Source organism: Epinephelus fuscoguttatus, linkage group LG14 (assembly GCF_011397635.1).
Source record: "Epinephelus fuscoguttatus linkage group LG14, E.fuscoguttatus.final_Chr_v1".
NCBI classification, from domain to species: Eukaryota; Metazoa; Chordata; class Actinopteri; order Perciformes; family Serranidae; genus Epinephelus; species Epinephelus fuscoguttatus.
In genome coordinates, this window is record NC_064765.1 from 42,834,463 (window position 1) to 42,856,537 (window position 22,075).

Genomic DNA, 22,075 nt, shown 5'->3' on the forward strand with positions numbered 1-22,075 from the left:
CAACTCTCAAACGTCATCTTAACTGCTTCAGAATTTCTGTACATGACAAGAGCCCCACCCTGCATGCCTCCTATTCTCATACTCACTGTAACTCATAGCGCCCCCTTGTGGAAACAGGAAATGCCATATTTTTATATTGATGAACACAAACACCATGGTAACTGACCCAGAGTTCAAGTTAGCTCTCGGTCTGGAACGGACAACCCAGAGTTTCCCTCATCTCAGGGTTAACTTACTCTTACTTTTCACATAACCGCTTCACATAACCTGGATTTTACAGGGAGCCAGTGCAGAGAAGCTAAAACAGGAGAAGAGAAGCTAAAACAGGAGATATATGATCTCGTTTCTTAGTTCCTGTTAGTACACGTGCTGCTGCATTCTGAATTAGCTGGAGAGTTTTTAAAGACTTATTAGAGCTAGCTGATAATAGGGAGTTACAGTAATCCAGCCTAGAGGTAACAAAAGCATGGACCAATTTTTCTGCATCTTTTTGGGGTCAGGATAGGCCTAATTTTTGCAATATTACGCAGATGAAAAAACGCAGTCCATGAGGTTTGTTTTAAATGAGAATTAAAAGACAAATCTTGGTCAAATATTACTCTGAGGTTTCTTACGGTAGCGCAGAGCAATGCTATCCAGGGAAACTATATCATCTGATGAATAGTCTCTGAGTTGTTTGGGGCCAAGAACAATAACTTCAGTTTTGTCTGAATTTAACAAAAGGAAATTGGAGCTCATCCAGGTTTTTATGTCTTTAAGTTTAGTTAATTGTTCAGTTTCTTCTGGCTTTATCAATAAATACAATTGTGTATCATCCGCATAACAATGGAAATTTACAGAGTGATTTCAAATAATGTTGCCTAAGGGAAGCATATATAGAGTGAATAGGACTGGTCCAAGCACAGAACTTTGTGGAACTCCAAAACAAACTTTATTATGCAGAGATGATCCATCATTAACATGAACAAAATGAAAACAATCAGATAAATAAGATTTAAACCAACTTAGTGCAGAACCTTTTAGGCCAATTAAATGTTCCAGTCTCTGTAGCAGAATTTGAGAATTTGATGGTCAATTGTGTCAAATGCCGCACTAAGATCTAATAAATTAAGTAGAGTAGAGACGAGTCCTTTGTCTGAAGCAATCAGAAGATCATTTATAATTTTAACTAGTGTTGTCTCAGTGCTGTGATGCACTCTAAATCCTGACTGAAATTCCTCAAATAAATTATTATCATGGAGAAAATCACACAGCTGGTCTGTGACTACTTTCTCAAGGATCTTTGAAAGAAAGGGAAGTTTAGATAATGGTTGTGATAGTTGGCTAACACCTCTGGATCCAAGGTGGGCTTTTTCAGAAGAGGTTTAATTACAGTTACCTTAAAGGACTGCACTACCTAGCCTGTTAATAAAGATATGTTGATCATGTCTAATATGTGAGTGTTAACTAAAGGTAAGACTTACTTAAGTAGCCTAGTTGGGATGGGGTCTAAAAGACACGTTGATGATTTAGATGAAGAAATCATTGCAGTCAGTTGTTGAAGAGAAATCGGGGAGAAGCTATCTAGAAATATATTAGGTCTTACAGCTGTGCTTGAGGGCAGATTGGTTCCGTTTGTGAGCAGATCATGAATTTTGCCTCTAATAGTTAGAATTTTGTCATTAAAAAAGCTTATAAAATTATTACTGCTAAGGGCTAAAGGAATACAAGGCTCAATAGAGCTATGACTCAGTCAGCCTGGCTACAGTGCTGAAAAGAAACCTGGGGTTGTTCTTATTTTATTCTATTAATGCTGAGTAATAGTTTCCTCTGGCATTGAGGAGGCCCCGCTTACATGTTTTGAGACTTTGTTCCCAGGCTAAACGAGATTCCTCTAGTTTTGTTAATCGTCAATTCCTTTCAAATTTTCACAATATTTGTTTTAGTTTTTGGGTTTGAGAGTTGTACCAAGGAGCAAACTTCTTTGCTTTGTTAAAGCCTCAGTGTGTAAAAATGGTGAGTAACAATGACATCAGTGGTCAAATCCTAGATTGCAGCGCTCACTCGCTCACCCCTCCCGTCGGGTAACTGACGGTGGCCTCGTAGGACAAAAAGCCTTGCGCAGACAGCAGAGATGTTTTTCAGGAGTATCTAGCGACAAGATGAATATTTATTTAGGAATCTAAACCATGTTACCGGCGCAGTGCGGCAAATATAGGTTGGTGCGATTATATGCATTTCCAGAGTGTTCTTCCACAGGACACAGGGAGAGGAGGAAGAGGGAGAGGGGGTAGAGGCGGTGCAGGAATGGCCAGGCGAGGAGGTAGGGTTAGTGTCTCGGCTACCCAAAGGGAAGAGGAGGAGGAGAGGGTGGCAGCCTTCACAGCAGCGCGAGAGGAATCAACAGATTAGGCTGTAGGCTGGGCTAACCATTTAGCTGTAGCTCTGGGATAACGTTGGCCAAGGCTAGGATAACGTTAGCACGTAAACGTAGCCGTCACTCGAACTTAGACGACAGGGAAAAGTAGTTGCAAACATGAAGCCAAAATAATTTTAAAATATCAGATTGAATTACCTGTCTAGTTTTTGCGACTCCCCAAGTGGAGTCGCAAAAACCATCAAGCGCTACAATGAAACTGGCACACATGAGGACCGACCCAGGAAAGGAAGACCAAGAGTCACCTCTGCTTCTGAGGATAAGTTCATCCGAGTCACCAGCCTCAGAAATCGCAAGTTAACAGCAGCTCAGATCAGAGACCAGATGAATGCCACACAGAGTTCTAGCAGCAGACCCATCTCTAGAACAACTGTTAAGAGGAGACTGTGCGAATCAGGCCTTCATGGTCAAATAGCTGCTAGGAAACCACTGCTAAGGAGAGGCAACAAGCAGAAGAGATTTGTTTGGGCCAAGAAACACAAGGAATGGACATTAGACCAGTGGAAATCTGTGCTTTGGTCTGATGAGTCCAAATTTGAGATCTTTGGTTCCAACCGCCGTGTCTTTGTGAGACGCAGAAAAGGTGAACGGATGGATTCCACATGCCTGGTTCCCACTGTGAAGCATGGAGGAGGAGGTGTGATGGTGTGGGGGTGTTTTGCTGGTGACACTGTTGGGGATTTATTCAAAATTGAAGGCACACTGAACCAGCATGGCTACCACAGCATCCTGCAGCGACATGCCATCCCATCCGGTTTGCGTTTAGTTGGACGATCATTTATTTTTCAACAGGACAATGACCCCAAACACACCTCCAGGCTGTGTAAGGGCTATTTGACCAAGAAGGAGAGTGATGGAGTGCTGCGGTAGATGACCTGGCCTCCACAGTCACCGGACCTGAACCCAATCGGGATGGTTTGGGGTGAGCTGGACCGCAGAGTGAAGGCAAAGGGGCCAACAAGTGCTAAACACCTCTGGGAACTCCTTCAAGACTGTTGGAAAACCATTTCAGGTGACTACCTCTTGAAGCTCATCGAGAGAATGCCAAGAGTGTGCAAAGCAGTAATCAGAGCAAAGGGTGGCTATTTTGAAGAAACTAGAATATAAAACATGTTTTCAGTTATTTCACCTTTTTTTGTTAAGAACATAACTCCACATGTGTTCATTCATAGTTTTGATGCCTTCAGTGAGAATCTACAATGTAAATAGTCATGAAAATAAAGAAAACGCATTGAATGAGAAGGTGTGTCCAAACTTTTGGCCTGTACTGTATACTGTACAAAACTGTTGTTCATGTGCTTATAACATGACTCATAAGAAATGATATTAGTCAGTAAAAGATTAAGAAGAAGAATGTCTTCTTTTTCTAACTATGCAAGATTTTTTTTTTAATACATATTTCAAAAAGACTGAGCAATGTACATCCTCATTTCTGGGGAGATGATTAATAAATAATTTCTGAATTCTTAAAAGTAACAGAATATTGTCATAGACTCAGAGGCTTTTGCAGACTGATCCATTTTTGCATTTCCACTGTTTGATATGTGTGTGTGTGTGTGTGTGTCAATGGCCTCAGGTTAAAGGAGTATTCTGCTGTTTTTCTTTAAAGAAATAAGTCAAAGTCCAGCGTCATAGTATATAGTACATTATTGGCTTTACATATGAGCAATAATGGTACCATGAGTGGTACGACAGTACTGTACAGTGTAGAAAGCAGTTTATATTATCAGATTGCAGATTGTGGCTATGTGAATCTGAAGGTGATATGGGGTCGTCTTCTCTTCCTATATAAGTGTGACTCAAATTCAGGAAACAGAATACCACTCTCCTTACTATCATGGGTCATCACTGCCCCCTCCCTGTCGACATCTGGGTCAGTAAGGACCTAAAGACGAGGAGAAAAAACAGGGTTTGGTTAATTCATACGTTTTTGTTAAAGGCTCTGTATACTGAAAGACAATGAATCATTAAAAAAAAATTAAACATTCCAGGAAAAGTTTATTAAATCACCTTAAGGTTTTTCATTCAAGTGTTGCACACTTGAATGAAAACTCAGTGTGAATATTTTTTATCTCTTTTTTTTTTACTGGTACTCTGCCAAGCTGCAAAATACACAGACATAGTAGTACATCATTACATGTTTCTGTTTACACGGCCTCTCACTTGGCACTACAGACAATGTACAGGCTTGCCGTGTTTAGGTAATGCAAGATTATTGTGCAGGTAATCTGGTTGTTATGGGGCGAATAAACAAACGATCGAGAGTTACATACAATCACTCGCCTTTTCCTCCAAGGGCTGCTCAGTTTATTGAAATAACGTGTAAAGCAGCTGTCACTGTCTACACTGCTCACTGACAGCAGCCTCATGGTTGCTCCGCTAGCTTACTGTTAGCCTGCAGCTCAAACACAAGATCCACAAATGAACGAGACTGCTCTTTAACACAACAGCTCAAACCTTTCTGTCCTTAACATGCAAGCTACAGTAAGCTTGCAGTAAGCTTGTAATATGTTTCATAAGTTATCAGTCTTCTCTGCTCCTATAGCCAAATCAATGTAGCCTCCTCAGTTAGCTCCTTAGCTATGTCGCTAGCAGTAGTAATGACAATGGAAACCATTGAACCATGTACCATCAGCTCATCTCTTAGCTTATTATCATTTGCCTTCCCTCTCTGTAGTTAGTTAACTTTAGGAACATATTGTTCATATACAGATAGAAAACTTGGAGTCTTGACGCAGCATTCTTACCGTGATACATCCATGGTCAAGTCGGGTTACAGCCGGCAGCCATTGAAGGCCCGTCCTCCTGGCTCTGTGATTGGATGGTAAAGCTATATTTCTGATTGGATAGTCAAATGATATGTTAATCTCAGCATCCCAATTGGCTATTCACAGGAACATGTCAAATGAAAGTTGAAACTACGTGTACTTGCAGATTTGATTTGTACCTGAAGGTTGATCCATTTGTACCTGTGAAAATTTGATGCGTACATGTGAAATTTTTTTGTACCTGTGAAAATTTGATGCATGACTGTAAAAATTTGACTCACAACTGCAAAATATTTTCCTAATTGTTTTTCATTTGTTCACAAAATGTCATGCACAGCTACGGATCTCCTTACAGATTCAAAACTAAAATGCATTTGTTCAAATATTTTTTACAACAAATAGAATAGTGTGGAATTGTTTGTAGCATTATCCACGTAGGTAACTGTCGCAGATGCACCAAAACTGGGTGGTTAGGTTTAGGCAACAAAAACCTTTGGTTACGCTCAGAAATAACATCATGATATAGTGATAAAGTGACATGTCTCACTTGACACCTGTCACGTATAATGTTTCACCACTCACTTGACATACATTACGTGATGTACCTTGACATGCTGCATTACAGTGTGAAAATAACTCAATGCTGACTTTGGGTTTCACAGAGACTCTAACACTGGCCCTTTAGTTGAAAGTCCTGTGCTTGTTTAATCCATCAACCTTCCCTTTCTCCCACCCTAAATAGACTCTGTCGCTCTTTATACTGCGTCACCTGAGATTGCTGCCGAAAACCAGAAATGTGGGTCATAATTTCTGCTTGTGAAAACATTGTAGAGGCATTGTAGAGAAATAAACCAAAGATCAAAAATGAAAAACAACACAGCATTTATTGAGTTTACGGTGAAGCAGGGGATTGCTGGAGTCAGCTATGGGTTGAACTGCTGATAGTCTTAAAGTTTTCAGCTCTTTCAATTCAATTTTATTTATAAAGCCTAAGATCACAAATCACAATTTGCCGCACAAGGCTTTACAGCATACGACATCCCTCTGTCCTTAGGACCCTCACAGTGAATAAGGAAAAACTCCCCCCCAAAAAAACATTGTAGCTTTGTGACAAAGTCACAAATCACACTTGATAAATGTTGCTCATACTCCATATGTTTTTAATATGTGTCCTGTCCTAAAGGCAACAATTGGTCTCCATTCATCTTCTCCTTGAGCGTAGACTAGTCAGACATGTGCCATCTTATGGAATTCCTCTCTGATTGTATTGTTTGTTTGTTCTTTACTTACATGGAAAAACTATGTGGGTTGCATTAAGCAAAATGTTAAATCATATGTCAAAAACACTATGGGTTTAAAGCTGGTATACATAATATTTTTCAATAAAACAGAGAAATCAGAACTGTGGTTTGACAGTGGCACTGATTTTGCACTAATGGGACTTAACCATTGACACGTTTGTTCGTGCCAAGTCAAATCATGCAGTGCTGGTTTGCACTGGTTTGCAAACACCTCCAGTCATTTTGCAGTGACATCACATGGGCTATGCCATCAGTGTCAACAGTCAATAACTTTTTGGCAACATGTTTAAGTAGACGGCTGCTTCAGACATAACATATACTTCATCAGTTTCAACTGCATCTCAAAAACAGCAAAGAGAAAGAGATTCAGCCACACGTTTGAGCCTCAGTCAGATCCAGAGTCAGATAAGGAATTTGTTTGGCAAGAAAACTGATGACTAGCAGAGAATCAGATTGATTAGCCTAGTAAGCATATTTTATTCTTGTTAGGACCAGTGGCTGACACAGTGTTAATGGTTGTGAAACATACAATCATATCTGCTACAGCGATACAGTGTGTTCACATTGGTCCAGTTTACGTACATCCAAAAACTGCACACTCTACCATGTCAGCTTTCAAAACATTCTCTACATTAATGCAAACTCTGCTCTCTGTACTGACAGGTCCGCTCTGCGCTGGAGGTTTCAGGTCTCTTTGTTGGTGATGTGGTCTGTGTAACGCTTATCACTTCAACTTTCCATATAAAAAATAAAAAAATACAATTTTCTATTTGTGGAATGTTGGATAGAAAAACAGGACACCAAAAAATAAAATATTAGAGAATCTTTACTTCCATTTGTGTCTCAGGGCCCAGCTCAATTTACGTCTGATTAGCAAGCTGTTGTTGCTTGTCTTTCCTATTGTCACATCTGCATCCAAGGATTACACTGGTCATGGCCATGCACAGAGCACACAGTTGTAGGTGAGTCTTGTCAGTTTTTCCCTCTAAATGCACATTTGCCAGAGACACCAACTCATGGGGAAGACTCTTTGTTATGTAGATATACAGCATATAACTTCAGAGCTATACATAGTTATTTTTCTGTATTGCCCAGGAAGAAATAGCTAAATACGATAGCCGTTGTAGCTAACGTTAGCCTTGTTATGCAGTATGCCAATGCTTGATGAACACCTTTGAAAAAAGGCAAATTGAAAAAAAAATGTGAAAAGGGCAGTTATCTAGTCAGAGGCCACAAGGGCAGGTGCTTGAGCATCATATGGGGTCTATCTGTGCACTTGCCTGCTTATTAGATTAAGATTTGACACAATGGATGATATAACAAGCTTTTAAAATAGAACACAAAGCAAATGGTTTCCAACCTCTTGCTTTTGGCATCTTACAAAAAGCAGTGTGTAATAGTCATTAAACTAGCTCCACTTCAAGCAGGTACAACAGTATCATGCTGCTTACACACTGATGCTTTAGTATTATGCCATATAATATAAAGTTCAGTCAGAGGTAACAAATCAGTACTTTTACTTAAAGTACAAACAATTTTACTTAAGTATGAATTTTAACGCAGGACTGATACTCGGGTGTTTTTAATGTTTCTGTATTCATGCTTTTACTTAAGTTAAGGATCTGAGTACAATAGTTGTCTTCCACCTCTGGATCTAAAGTTACATTGTTTGGCTACAGGAATATGCATCCAAGCTGAACACGGCATAACAAGGCTAACATGAGCTACACAGGCTAGTGTGTTTAGCTTTTTAATCCTGGGCTATATGGGAAATTCATTCGAGCTCTTAAGTTATATGCTATGTATTAACATAAACGCAAAGTCTTCTAAATGAGTTGGCGTCTCTGACAAATGTTAACATAAATTGAAAAACCAAGGACACTCAGCTACAACAACATCTGCGCTTGGTCATGACTGGATGTAATCCTTGAATCCAGGTGTGACACCAATTACTGAGTCTGGCACTTAGAGCCCACCCTCTCAAGCAGCCCAACATACAAATGGGAATAAAAACCCCATTTTTTTTTCAGTTTTCTGTTTTTCAATCCAGCATTCCACAAATGGAAAATTAGAAAAATGACTCCAAAATCTAAATTATATATTTATATGACCAAAAAAAAAAAAAAAAAGAAAAGAAAATTCATTTTAAAATTCTAGTTTCCTGCAGTGTTTAGCACTGTTACCTCACAGCCAAGGGCGGAAATTCCATTTCACTGTTTGGGGGGACAATAAACAGAAATATTTCTCAAGAGCAATTTTGCGGGGTTGGGGAGGGGCTGGGGGGTGGCAACAAAATTGCAGTCAAATTTACTTTTGTAACACATATAAACGGAACTGGCATGGTTAAAGGTATTTAATAATAATATTAAAAGTAACTAGAGAAGCAATTTCTGAAGAAATTGCAAGTGTGAATGCTGCGAGCTGAAGCCACGCTGCAATGCTGTTACAATGAAGTTTGAATGATATGAATGTTTGAAAAATTGTTGAAAAGCTGACTCCACACTGAATAGCTGCCTTTAATAAAATAAAGTTTGAATGATTAGAATATTTGAATGTTTTACTGAGATTTATGAAATCCAATATGGCCGCCGCCTAGTGACGCCACAATATGCAAATTAGATGAGTTAATTTACTGCCATCAGATTCCTCTTCCTTTATTTTGAGGATGAGACAATAAAAACAGCACAAAACAAATCTGCTGTGCAAATAAAATGCTGTTTAACTGAGATTTATAAAATCCAATATGGCCGCCGCCTAGTGACGCCACAATATGCAAATTAGATGATTTAATTTACTCCCATCAGATTCCTCTTCCTTTATTTTGAGGATGAGACGACAAAAACAGCACAAAACAAAAGACATCTGCTGTGAAAATAAAATGCTGTTTTCCTGAGATTTATGAAATCCAATATGGCCGCCGCCTAGTGATGCCATAATATGCAAATTAGATTAGTTAATTTACTCCCATCAGATTCCTCTTCCTTTATTTTGAGGATGAGACAACAAAAACAGCACAAAACAAAAGAAATCTGCTGTGCAAATATGTTCAAAATGCTGTTTTACTGAGATTTATGAAATCCAATATGGCTGCCGCCTAGAGACGCCACAATATGCAAATTAGATGAGTTCATTTACTCCCATCACAAACTTTGGGTCATGATGTATAGTTTTCTCATTTACAGTATGCCTTTATCTCTCACCACTTTCAACGAAAGCCTTTTGAAATGTTGAACTGAATATTTTCCTCAAATAACTCTGGCAACTAAAGGGTTAAAATGGAGATTCTGCCCCTGTCATGTCTGCATGTAAGATGTAGACACACACACACACATCATGTTTCTATGAGTTTGTGTGGCACAGCGGTTGCCATGGTAATAAACTAGGTGCACCTGGCAGAAGAGCAGAGAGAGACAGACAGAACACAGACAAGAGAGCTCTTTTAGAGGAGATTTAACTCCTCGAACAAATTCTTCCCATACCCAAACCATTGGTCCAAACATGAAAATAAAGTGATGGTGAGAGAGATAAACTTCTTGTGAACGCACGTGTCATGTTTTATATTTCTAGAGTCAAAAATGTGGTCACAGGAGCAAGTTTAAAATGTGTTGCACCTCAGCTGTTTTCCAGAAATTTGTCCTCTCAATTTACATGGGAGTGAATGAGAAAAAAATCGGCGCTCCCTTCGCTTTGGAGCCACTCAGCAAAAATGTGTAAGTGTGTGGAATTCCATGTCAACATTTCTGTGAGCAGGACAAATTTTCCTACGTTTTGTGGTATAAATTGTGTATGTACAGTGAAAATTGTGGCCGTATGAGTGAGTTGAAGAGAAAATTCAAGTATGAGTAGAGGGCTGTGTGTGGGTGTCTGTGTCTGCAGCCGTTGTCATGGCGATTCCTGACTTGCCTGCACTTGAGGGGCACACAGAGAGCTCATGAGAGAGCAGATCAGCAAAGGCTGTTTTTAATGGGTTTGAACTCCTCGAACAAATTCTTCCCATACCCAAACCGTTGGTCCCATCATGAAAATAAAGTGATGGTGAGAGAGAGCCACTTCTCGTGAACGCACGTGTCATGTTTTATATTTCTAGAGTCCAAAATGGGGTCACCAGAGCGAGTTACAAATGTGTTGCACCTCAGCTGTTTCCAGAAATTTCTCCTCTCAGATTACATGGGAGTGAATGAGAAAAAAATCGGCGCTCCCTTCACTTTGGAGCTGCTCAGCAAAAATGTGTACGTGTGACAGATTCCATGTCAACATTTATGTGAGCAGGACAAATTTTCCTACGTTTTGTGGTATAAATTGTGTATGTACAGTGAAAATTGTGGCCGTATGAGCGAGTTGAAGAGAAAATTTCTTGATGAGTTTACAGCTGCTCTTCACTCTAGCGATGACATCACCCACTCTAGCTCACACAATACACACCCATTATAAAGTCTGAGAAGGGCTGAAAACTTCATGTATTTTAAACTGACTTTGTAGAAAAACTAAAAGAGATATTGAAAATTTGAATTAGTTCCTGAAAGTCGATGGCAGCGTCAACATTTGAGAGTTGGAATGGAGTTTCTACGTCAATGTATGAATTCGTGATGTGTGGGTGAAGATGAGTGAGTTTGAAGGATTTTCTCATTGACTTCCATTATAACAAAGTTTCAGAAAACGCTGAATATTTTTGAAAGTTTGAATGGTATTGAAAAGTTGAATCATATGTAAAATTTCAGCAATATGATGAATATTTTCCATTTTGAATGGAGTTTCTAGCTGAAAGTATGAATGGGTAGTCACAGTTTGAAAAAAGGTGAAATTTTTAGATTTTTGAGGATTCCGTAATGCATTCCCAATGGGAAAAGGATATGGGAAAAATCGGAAATATCTCGGAAAGTATGAATGTTAGGAAAAAAGTGAATACATCCGTGAATGTCCTAATTCAGCGGAACATTTTCATGTTTGAATGGTTTGAATCGGTTGAAGTTTGTGGAACTAGTAGCGGTCCAACCGTTTTCACTCCATCCGCTTTAATAGAAGTTGGAATTTTAACGTTGAATTCCCGGGAAAATATGAAGGTTATGGAAAAATTTGAAAGTTTCCGATAATGTCCCAATAAAGCTGAATCAGAAGAAGTTTGAATGGTTTGAATCGGCTGAAGTATGTTGAAGATATTTGATGTTGAAAAACGCGGCGGAAGAATAATAATAAGAAAAATAAAGAATTTTGGTAGTAGAAGAACATAGGTTGTGAATGCTTCCAGCATCCACACCCAATAATAATATGGAAGCGAATCGTGACTAATATTTAAATTAAAATGTATTTCCAGAAATGCTTTTTCATTTTAAGAATGTGGCTGCATTATTTGACTCATAAATAAAATTAATCATCAATCATCCTATTTGCATTTTAATTTTCTTCTTCAAGACTGCTCATTCTTTTACTTAATTAAAATGAAAAAGAAAAAGTCATTTGAGATTTAATTTTCAAAATATGCCCCAGCAAATAGATTCCAAAATTCAATTTGAAATGTAAAATTTGAAAATTAAAATGCATTTACAGAAATGCTTTTTCATTTTAAGAATGTGGCTGCATTATTTCACTCATAAATAAAATGAATAATAAATCAACCTATTGCATTTGCATTTTCTTCTTCAAGACTGCACATTTTATGCCATAATCAAAAAGAAAACAAAGAAGACATTGCTATTTCATTTTCGTGGTCTGCCCTGCAAAATAGTCACCATAATTCGAAAATGATTTGGCAATCTGAGCGGCGCAGGAGAGTGACGTCAGGAGCCGCTCTTCTTCAGCTGACCATGGTGCTACCCATCTAATACAGTAGGGGGCGGTGTGCACATTTAATATATGGATGCATCACAGATCATGGCGCTCCCTGAGATTGTGCTTTCTAAACATCGGAATTTCCCAAAACTGAATAAATACCACACATAGCAACACAAAACTGCTTTGCTAGCTCAATCATGTTGTAACTAAGATATCTGCTGGAAAAAATAATTTTTTCATGGACTGTTCACTGAGGATACGGAGTTAATACGTCCGCTGACTTGACAGTCATTTAAACTGGTAGCAGCTTATACTTGTACTTATAGCTTATACTTTGTAGACATCGTGATTTCCCAAAACTGAAAAACTACCACACAGTCCAGCAACCTTTCCGGGGGAAACCCTGTGATATTGACACATTAAATAATTTTCATACATACAAAGCTGCCTAATATAATTTAGATCTGCCCTGTAAAAGTGTGTGTATAGCGCACTCAATGAGTGTTAGGTGTGAAGAGGACCTTACAAGTGAGCGCATTGTGTTTTCTTATGACAAGCGGTAATAACTCGCACCAAACACTCATTCAGTGCGCTATACACACACTTTTACAGGGCAGATCTAAATTATATTAGCCTAAATATTTAAGATGATTACTTATGTATGCAATGATTTATTGATATTAAATAAAAATAGATAATATAGATAAACATACAGTCCAACAATTCCTTTGATCAATGGATATTTTTTTGCTTAACAATTTAATGCAGAGGGCGGCACGGTGGTGTGGTGGTTAGCACTCTCGCCTCACAGCAAGAGGGTTGCCGGTTTGATCCCGGGCGTGGGAGCCCTTCTGTGCGGAGTTTGCATGTTCTCCCCGTGTCAGCGTGGGTTCTCTCCGGGCACTCCGGCTTCCTCCCACAGTCCAAAGACATGCAGATTGGGGACTAGGTTAATTGATAACTCTAAATTGTCTGTAGGTGTGAATGTGAGCGTGAATGGTTGTTTGTCTCTATGTGTCAGCCCTGCGATAGTCTGGCGACCTGTCCAGGGTGTACCCTGCCTCTCGCCCGATGTAGCTGGGATAGGCTCCAGCCCCCCCGCGACCCTCAAGAGGATGAAGCGGTTAGAAGATGAATGAATGAATGAATTTAATGCAGAACAGCAAGATGGCATGATGCAGTTTAATTTCTATCATGATCAAGATCATGCTGAAAGCTGAATTAATAGTAGTGTAAATATATCTATGAATCGTATACAAGTTTACAAGGGTCTTTGTTGACTGCAGATTGTTAGCTATGGCCGCCAGGCTTATTACACACTGATGTCAATAGGTACTCCATATCATAGTTAATCTTAGCTGTGCATAATTTATTAATTTCACGAGTAGATTCAATATTTGACAACCATATTGTATGGGTTAGAATCAAACCAAGGCAGTATGTACGAAAATTATTTAATGTGTCAATGTCACAGGGTTTCCTCTGGAAAAGTTGCTGGACTATTATTTAGTTTTGGGAAATCACAATGTCTACAAAGTATAAACTCAAGCTGAGTGTATCGGCAGTCCAACTACAAAAATGCCAATTGAGGGAATCCGAAGCCATTTTTAACTCATGTTGGTGTGCAAACACGAGGCCCTCCATGGTACGCTTTGAACACTTTATTGACTTACAAAAACGTTAAAAACACCTACAAAAAGCCGAGTGTAAAAAAGACTTAAAACGAGCTCGTGCAAAAGGACAAAAATACAATGATTATAACGAAAACCCATTCACTCGACACACACACAGACATGGTTGAAAAACTGTGTGTGGCCTCCCCTGATTCTCATTCCATAACACTGATAAACTGTGACTCCCCTATCTAACCTACATGTGACTGATCACCACCTACGCCCACAGCTGTGCAGGTAACCCGTAGCAACCCTAGTGCCTACCAACACTGACAAGGCACCTGCTACCAGTTTAAATGACTGTCAAGTCAGCGGACGTATTAACTCCGTATCCTCAGTGAACAGTCCATGAAAAAATTATTTTTTCCAGCAGATATCTTAGTTACAACATGATTGAGCTAGCAAAGCAGTTTTGTGTTGCTATGTGTGGTATTTATTCAGTTTTGGGAAATTCCGATGTTTAGAAAGCACAATCTCAGGGAGCGCCATGATCTGTGATGCATCCATATATTAAATGTGCACACCGCCCCCTACTGTATTAGATGGGTAGCACCATGGTCAGCTGAAGAAGAGCGGCTCCTGACGTCACTCTCCTGCGCCGCTCAGATTGCCAAATCATTTTCGAATTATGGTGACTATTTTGCAGGGCAGACCACGAAAATGAAATAGCAATGTCTTCTTTGTTTTCTTTTTGATTATGGCATAAAATGTGCCGTCTTGAAGAAGAAAATGCAAATGCAATAGGTTGATTTATTATTCATTTTATTTATGAGTGAAATAATGCAGCCACATTCTTAAAATGAAAAAGCATTTCTGTAAATGCATTTTAATTTTCAAATTTTACATTTCAAATTGAATTTTGGAATCTATTTGCTGGGGCATATTTTGAAAATTAAATCTCAAATGACTTTTTCTTTTTCATTTTAATTAAGTAAAAGAATGAGCAGTCTTGAAGAAGAAAATTAAAATGCAAATAGGATGATTGATGATTAATTTTATTTATGAGTCAAATAATGCAGCCACATTCTTAAAATGAAAAAGCATTTCTGGAAATACATTTTAATTTAAATATTAGTCACGATTCGCTTCCATATAATAATGTTTAGAACAGCATCCCTTAGCAATACCGTAGCCCGTATATAAAGATTTTTATGTTCAACATGTATTACCAAGAATGACTAGTAAGTGACAATGTACATCAAATATGGGTGTCGTTTTTCTCATTACAAAGACTGAAAATCACGATGAAGATGGTTTGTTTGAATTTATGTTGTCGTCGTATACTTACGTGGTCATTTAATAAGTGTCAGTCATTTTTATCTCTGCTACAGTGCTTCACAAGAATATAAATAAATGCAAATTTATAGGCAGAATAAATCCCTCAATGAACAACCCCACTAAATCAAACAAAAATATTTCACACAAAACGTGCTTGTTGTGGCTTCTCTCAAAACAAGTTGAGTAATTATGCCTCTGAATGTAGGACATCTTAAATATGCTGTTTGTATGACTGCTACATTCACACTGAAGATTTAACTGCGAGGTAATGAAGTGAACAAAATGCTGTCTGGTTACAACTGGTAATGTGTTTTATTCTGTTGAAAAGTAGAAGTAAATAAAGGTGTCTGACATGTCTCTTGTTTTGAGTGAACTGTTGCAAAGTAGTTACTTACTGGAGCTCAGTTTCCTCTACTCTCACTTACTCTCACTGATCCACAGTCAGTCTTGTGGAGTGCTGCTGTGTGCCGGTGTATGCAGACATGGCCAAAACCATTGTGCACTCTTTTTAAAGTTATAAATGCATCATGTTGCGTATGTAATTGGCACAAACCAGCATAGCGTAAAATAGTATAGTTTCCTCAAATGATATACTGGGGGGGACAATTCCCCGTTTTTCCAAAGAAGGAGAGGGGGTTTCCACCTATGCTCACACCAAGGGTTCTGGGTTCAAACCCGCCTGGCTGGGGCCCTTCTGTGTGGAGTTGCATGTTCTCCCCATGTCTGCGTGGGTTTTCTCTGGGTTCCTCCCACAGTCCAAAGACAAGCACGTTAGGCTAGTTGGGGACTTTAAATTGCCTATAGGTGTGACTATGAGCATGAATGTCCCTATGTGTCAGCCCTGTGTCCCCCATGACCCTGACACTGGGTTCACAATGGAAGCGGAAGCGCAGATTTGTGAAGTGCTGTCCGCTTGCATTTGGAGCTGATGTTAACCAATTGGGCTGTTCACACTGGCCGAGCACCCCAGCCAGCTTGCAATCTGCAGTGGTAGTTTCAGTGTCTGGTCTATTTTTTCCATGAGCCAGTATTATCTGGCAAGAAAATACTCTGAAAATATCTATATATAATATATATATATACTTTATATATATAAATATATATATATGCATCTCATACTTCCACATATTTGTCAATTTTGTCTAAACAGAGGCGAGCAGAGCCACACACTCACACACAGACACAACAATGCATGACAATAACAGTTCACAGTCCAGTGTGAACCCTGTGTGAATAGGATAAGATGTTACAGGTAATGAATGAATACATTTTCTAACTGTTATTTTTGTATAAAAAAATTAACCGATAAGCGTGACATGTTGGGTTGAAATCTGTATGTGTTTTCCGTATTAGACAGTGATTGGATTTCATATTAGTGATGTAATCTAATCTAATATGAGGCTTTTTGAGATATGTTTGAATCTCAGATTTTTGGGAAATGGACAGGCATCACCTCCTTCAGTACAGGAAAGTGAATGTCTAGTGACAAACCTTGCATGGATTGAAGTCAGTATAGTCAAGGTCAGACATGATGTTAGACATACACAACAGAAAAAAACATTTTTGAGTGGAGAGTGACTTTAAATGCCATCATACCTACTATAAACTGCAATTTAAAAAAACAAATTAGCTGGCCATTGCTTGCTGGTTCACACCTGTCATGCTCAACAGTGCCAACAATGGAGGTGTCATGTATAACATGTTTTTATTTTTATTTAATTCAACAGCCCAATTCCATCAGTAACGTCAATAGTTGGTACCTTAGTTTACACTTCGGCCTTTCACCAGTGCACAGGGCGACAACATTCACAATGTTATGGATATCAGCTTTAAGTGTGTCTTTTGACTCTTTATCATAATTCAGTTTGAAATAAATAGCATTTCATGTAATTGTACATGATAAAATATTATTAATATATGTTTGGTGTTTTTATTTTGCTCCACTTCCTCACTGCTATTTGATAAACTTGAGCTGTGTCCCAATTGCATACTACATACTAATTTTAGCCAGATTTTGTCTTTTGGGTGGGGGTTAGGGCTGGGCTGGGGGTTGGGGGTGTTGTCCACACTGGTAAAGTGACAAAATTATGTATACTCAACCGTGTCAGTTTGCATACAGAATTCACTGACATCTGTCTGCATACATGTTGTATCATAAGTATCGCATGTTGTTTCTTGCCAGTACAAAATGTTACATTACCTCAATTCTCTTTATAGTAAGGGATTGGGACACAATTTTCCATTGGTCAGTCTTACCTGCTCCCAGTTTGCTGTGTTGTTTCTTTTCTACTTTCCCTAAATGCAACTTACTTTAAGCATGCATCAACATCCTGCAGTAAGACTAATACTAAACCGAGAAATTATAATAACCCATTCTCAGCCAGTACCATCTCTCTCTGATGTAGACCAGACTGCACGGCCGGTTCATGTTTCAAGACTAACATTACAAATAGATTTGTTATTGAGAAATGCATGAGAGAGGCGCCCGACCTCCAGTCGAGTGCCTCTCTCAGCAGTATCTGTTTTATATTGTATGCACCTGGTTGTAGTGTGTGCAAAATTTTGGCTTTGTTCTTTCATCTAAACATTTTCATTCGATAATTTTAACAGGTCATATTTTTTTTTTGTATTTATCCAATTGATCTCTGCCATTTTGGTTCTGATTATGGTTTCTGGCTTATTAAGTATGTTTGTTTGTTTTTTTATTTTTGTTTTTTGTCAATCAGATAATATTTAAATCAAAGTGCGAAATATTTTTTGTTCTTATTAGACGTTTCTTTTTTGTGGTGGTGGTGGGGGGGGGGATTTGGAACTACTTGAGTGACTAACTTGTGTGTTTTATTTCCTACAGTATGCTTCTTGGCAAATATTAAATAAAAAAGTAAAAGTTTGAAAAATAAAAACAGTTACACAATCAACTCAATTTGAGGCATTCTGTGCAAAAAAAAAAATATGTGCAAAAGCCCACAAATTAGTAGGTGAAGCTGTTTCAGATCCACTTCTCACATATCTTCCATTTGAAAAAAAAAAAAAAAAAAAATCTACAAAACAAATTAATTTTTGCTTAATAATATTTTGATTCTAAGACAAAAAACAAATGAATTGCATGGCTAAGAAGTTGCAGTTTAGGGTTTGTCAGATTTGTCAGTGTTAGAGTTCTTCTGTTCTTTTCTGTAGATGGGCATGTATATTGCTCATTGTTTGTATATCCCCATCCCTTCCTTACAGCCAAAAGCTCTAATGCCGCCCGACCGCTTCGTACTGCCTTTACATGGACATGGCAACTGACTTACACTGTCATCCTCATCACCCTCATTTCCTATGTAGTATGTTCATAGGTCCCACCCCTTCTTCACCTTCTCCCTTGTCTTTAGAGATATTAGAGTATAAAGTCATCCATCCATTATACAGATCAAATTACAATTAAAGCAAAAACTGTAACATGAATAGATTTTAGATATTATTGAAGTCTATTGGAATGAAAACAATTTTTTGTAAAAACAAATTATTTACAAGGAAAAAACAAAACATAAAAAACAGAATTATGGTGTTTATTTTTATGTTATGTGTTGTGGATGTATGTGTTGTTGCCTCCCTGTACCGTCGTGTTTTAAGATAGAACACAGTCTACAATGAATAAAATGATCTGTAACGGTACCATGTGGCTATCCAACATTCTTACACAACTTTTCCTTTGTAAATTCTTTTCTTCATGCCTAAATCATGCGGGCAATTTGTTGATGTAAGTTGACGATATACAGTATGTATGTTTACACTCCATTTGACATTTTTTTGAAGATGCAGTTTGTAAAATGTGGTGATTGGAGCATGTCAAAATGTTTATTCTTGTGTATCCAAACACAAGTGATGAATAAACATAGTTGGTGCTACATGTCGCAGTTTAAACAGTTTCACATCACTGAATTATTTAGTCCTGTAGGAAACACCAATCTTATGAAAACAGGTGGGTGCTAGTTTTAAACTGCTGTCTAACAAGTGTAGAATTTCCTCATATAAATGACTCCTGTTCAAAACTAATCAAAAACAATAATCAACTCAGAAATCCTATGATACACCACGTGTTTCAATAGGATCAAGTCCTATAGTATAGGCTGACTCACTAGTCATCATTGAGTGGTACTGTATATGAACACAGTGCTACATGTACTACCAACCTACTACAAACATCTCTTTGAAATAGGTAGTCTAAAAGCTTACAAACTGCATCTCCAATCATACTGAAGACACTGATAACTGAATCTGATAAATGAGTCTTTATTAGTGTTTTGTTGTTTGATTTATAGAATAAAACGACATTTGTTTGATCCACAGAGATTTGTGTTTGTGAATGTATATGTTGGTGTTTGTAATTATTTGTGAATTAAATTACAGTTTAATTGATACACAATGTGCATCAAAGATGAAGTATGCACATGCTTGATGGCAGTGGATACTTTTAATGTCAATGGCACTCTGAATGTTCACTCCAATGATACCTGCTAGAGATCACATTTCCACGATAAATGAGTCCAACATCTTTTGAACTTCTCCCCCAAAAAAGTGCCCTTGTCACCAGAATATCTGCTTATTTTTGCTTAAATGTCCTGTTTGGCATTGAAGATCATGATGCAAACATCACATAAAAAGTTGCAGTTTAAAGCTATGTCTCTCCAAACGCATATGCACCCACAACAGCAGACAATGCTTTAACTATGAATGTTGCTGCAAAGAAGCCACACATACTAAAACGTGGATGCTTCAACCACATTTTCAACCTGGCATCATAGATGATATAAGCACTCAGAACAGTTTCAAGGTAGACACCCAAGATTTGTGTTACCAATTCAGTATCTGACCAAATGTCTCCTCTTCTGTTCCCGAGTTATGGCATTGAGTAGATGAGCTAGAAGAGTGCTTTACATAACGTTGTAGTCTCACAGTAAAGTTGACCTTTGGATATGAAATGTCATTACTTAATCATTTTATCCTATTAAACATTTGTGTGAAATTTTGTCATAATTAGCATACAAATTCTTGAGTTATTGCCAAAAACATGTTTTGTGAGGTCACAGTGACCTTTAACTTTGACTTTGGACCAGCAAATTCTAATCAGGTTGTCCTTCAGTCCAAGAGGATATTTGTGCCACATTTTAGGATATTACCTGGAGGCATTCTTGAGATATCGCATGGGAAAACGGGACGGATATACAGACAGACGAACAGACATCCCGAAACCCCAACCCCATTTTTATGCCGTGCTGTGGCACAGAGGAATAGAGAACAAATTGTATTTTATAACTGAAGTTGTTTAACACCTCATAAAGACTCTGCAAAGACAGAGCAACATAATTACAGTGTAAGAAATGTGGCCATTTACAGTTTGGAGGCATGGTTAAGCAACCATCATCATGTTACATCATGTTTTTAAATAATACAGAAAAAGACATTGAGACTAAATTGTTTAACAAGCAGTCTACCAAAGCCTTCAAGGCAAATAGAGTACATATTTCATAAAGGTTGAGCATTCAGGTGACTTTGCTCTGCCATTGACATTATATAAACTTAAAGTCATTGGAGCTGGACAGCTTTTTCTTGGTCACAGAGCTGTTCTTAGGACAGAGTCATGAATTGTTGGATAAAAATAAGCCATAATGAACCAAGCCTAATGCCACCAACATTTGGATGACAGGTAAATGAAACGTACATGATTAGTGTTTTCTGTTTTGTGACAAAATCTCTCCACTATCTGGAATACCCTTAATGAAATTTGCACAAATGTGAACCTGACTATCTGATACAGTAAATTAGCAACTAGAAAAGTTTGTATGTACAAACACTGATAAAACTAACATGCACACATTTCTTGGTAGTGACAAAATGCAAATTTTTGGATATTTACTTTCCACAAATGGTTTAGCTTTAAGATTGATTTTGAGATCACTTTCCTCCAGAACAGTTCTGTGTCTGAGAAAGGTTGTAGAACTATGACCACAATTTTCTGTTTTTCCATAATTACTCAAGAGGTTTAAGATGGTGAGAGTCATTGAGCAATGACACTGTTGTCAGTCTGTCATTTCTATTATAATAGCAATCTGTAGTTTGGATAATACCATTAATTTCATCTTAATTAATGTGCTGTGAAATGAATTGTGTTTTTTTTTTTTAGTATTAGAAGATTTCCTTCTTATTCAAAAAGTGGGAAAAATAGGATTAATAGTGATTATAGTACCTTTTGAATGTGACTACACTGTTGAGCACACTTTCATTTAGTTGTATTTAGCAAAATGATGTTTACCATTTTACATTTCAAGATTGCACTCTACATTAAAAGTTACTTAAATGATATTGAGAAAGAACCAATTACTTAACCATAGAAAGCACACTGGATTTAAAGCAAACTTTGCTCAATTTCTGGCTCATCCTTACACACCTCTTAAGCCTTTTGAAATTTACATACGATTTATGCCTATTTCCTTTCTTTTGTCTTGATTAAAGAGGTGTAAATTGATATGCCAAGATTTTGGTTTGGGTTTTGTTGTCACCTGTTTTGTTTCTCTATCCAGTAGCATCTAATTAAATGTGTTTCATTAAAAAAAAAAAAAAAAAAAAAAAAAACTTGCTGCCATCTTTCATGACTGCCTATCTCTGTCCAACCCTAGGAGCTGAATTAGTCATCCCAATACTTCAGGATCCATTAGCGCACCCCTCTGTAGCTTCATTCCCACTCCCTCAACCCACCACCCACTCCTCACCATTATTGAGACCACCAAAGAGTCCCTGTCCAAGGCCACTGAGGCGGGGGTACCTTGCTTGTCGGACCGAGGCAGCGATGATTGTGATGATGATGGCTTGGTGATATCGGGGTATGGC

The 22,075-nt window shown here is 38.0% G+C and overlaps 1 protein-coding gene across 11 annotated transcripts in view; it reads left to right on the top strand.

Annotated features, from left to right (window-relative positions):
* nrxn3a (neurexin 3a) overlaps positions 1–22,075 on the top strand; it is a 735,897-nt gene that overhangs the window by 711,272 nt on the left and 2,550 nt on the right. For 2 of the 11 annotated variants that reach the window (XR_007450902.1, XR_007450903.1), the window contains exons 25-26: positions 18,434–18,947; positions 21,865–22,063. The exons of the other annotated variants lie outside the window; for them this stretch is intronic. The gene's annotated coding sequence lies outside the window, so the exon portion shown is untranslated. Of the gene's footprint in view, positions 1–18,433; positions 18,948–21,864; positions 22,064–22,075 lie in introns of those variants that run through there. 11 annotated transcript variants of the gene reach the window in all.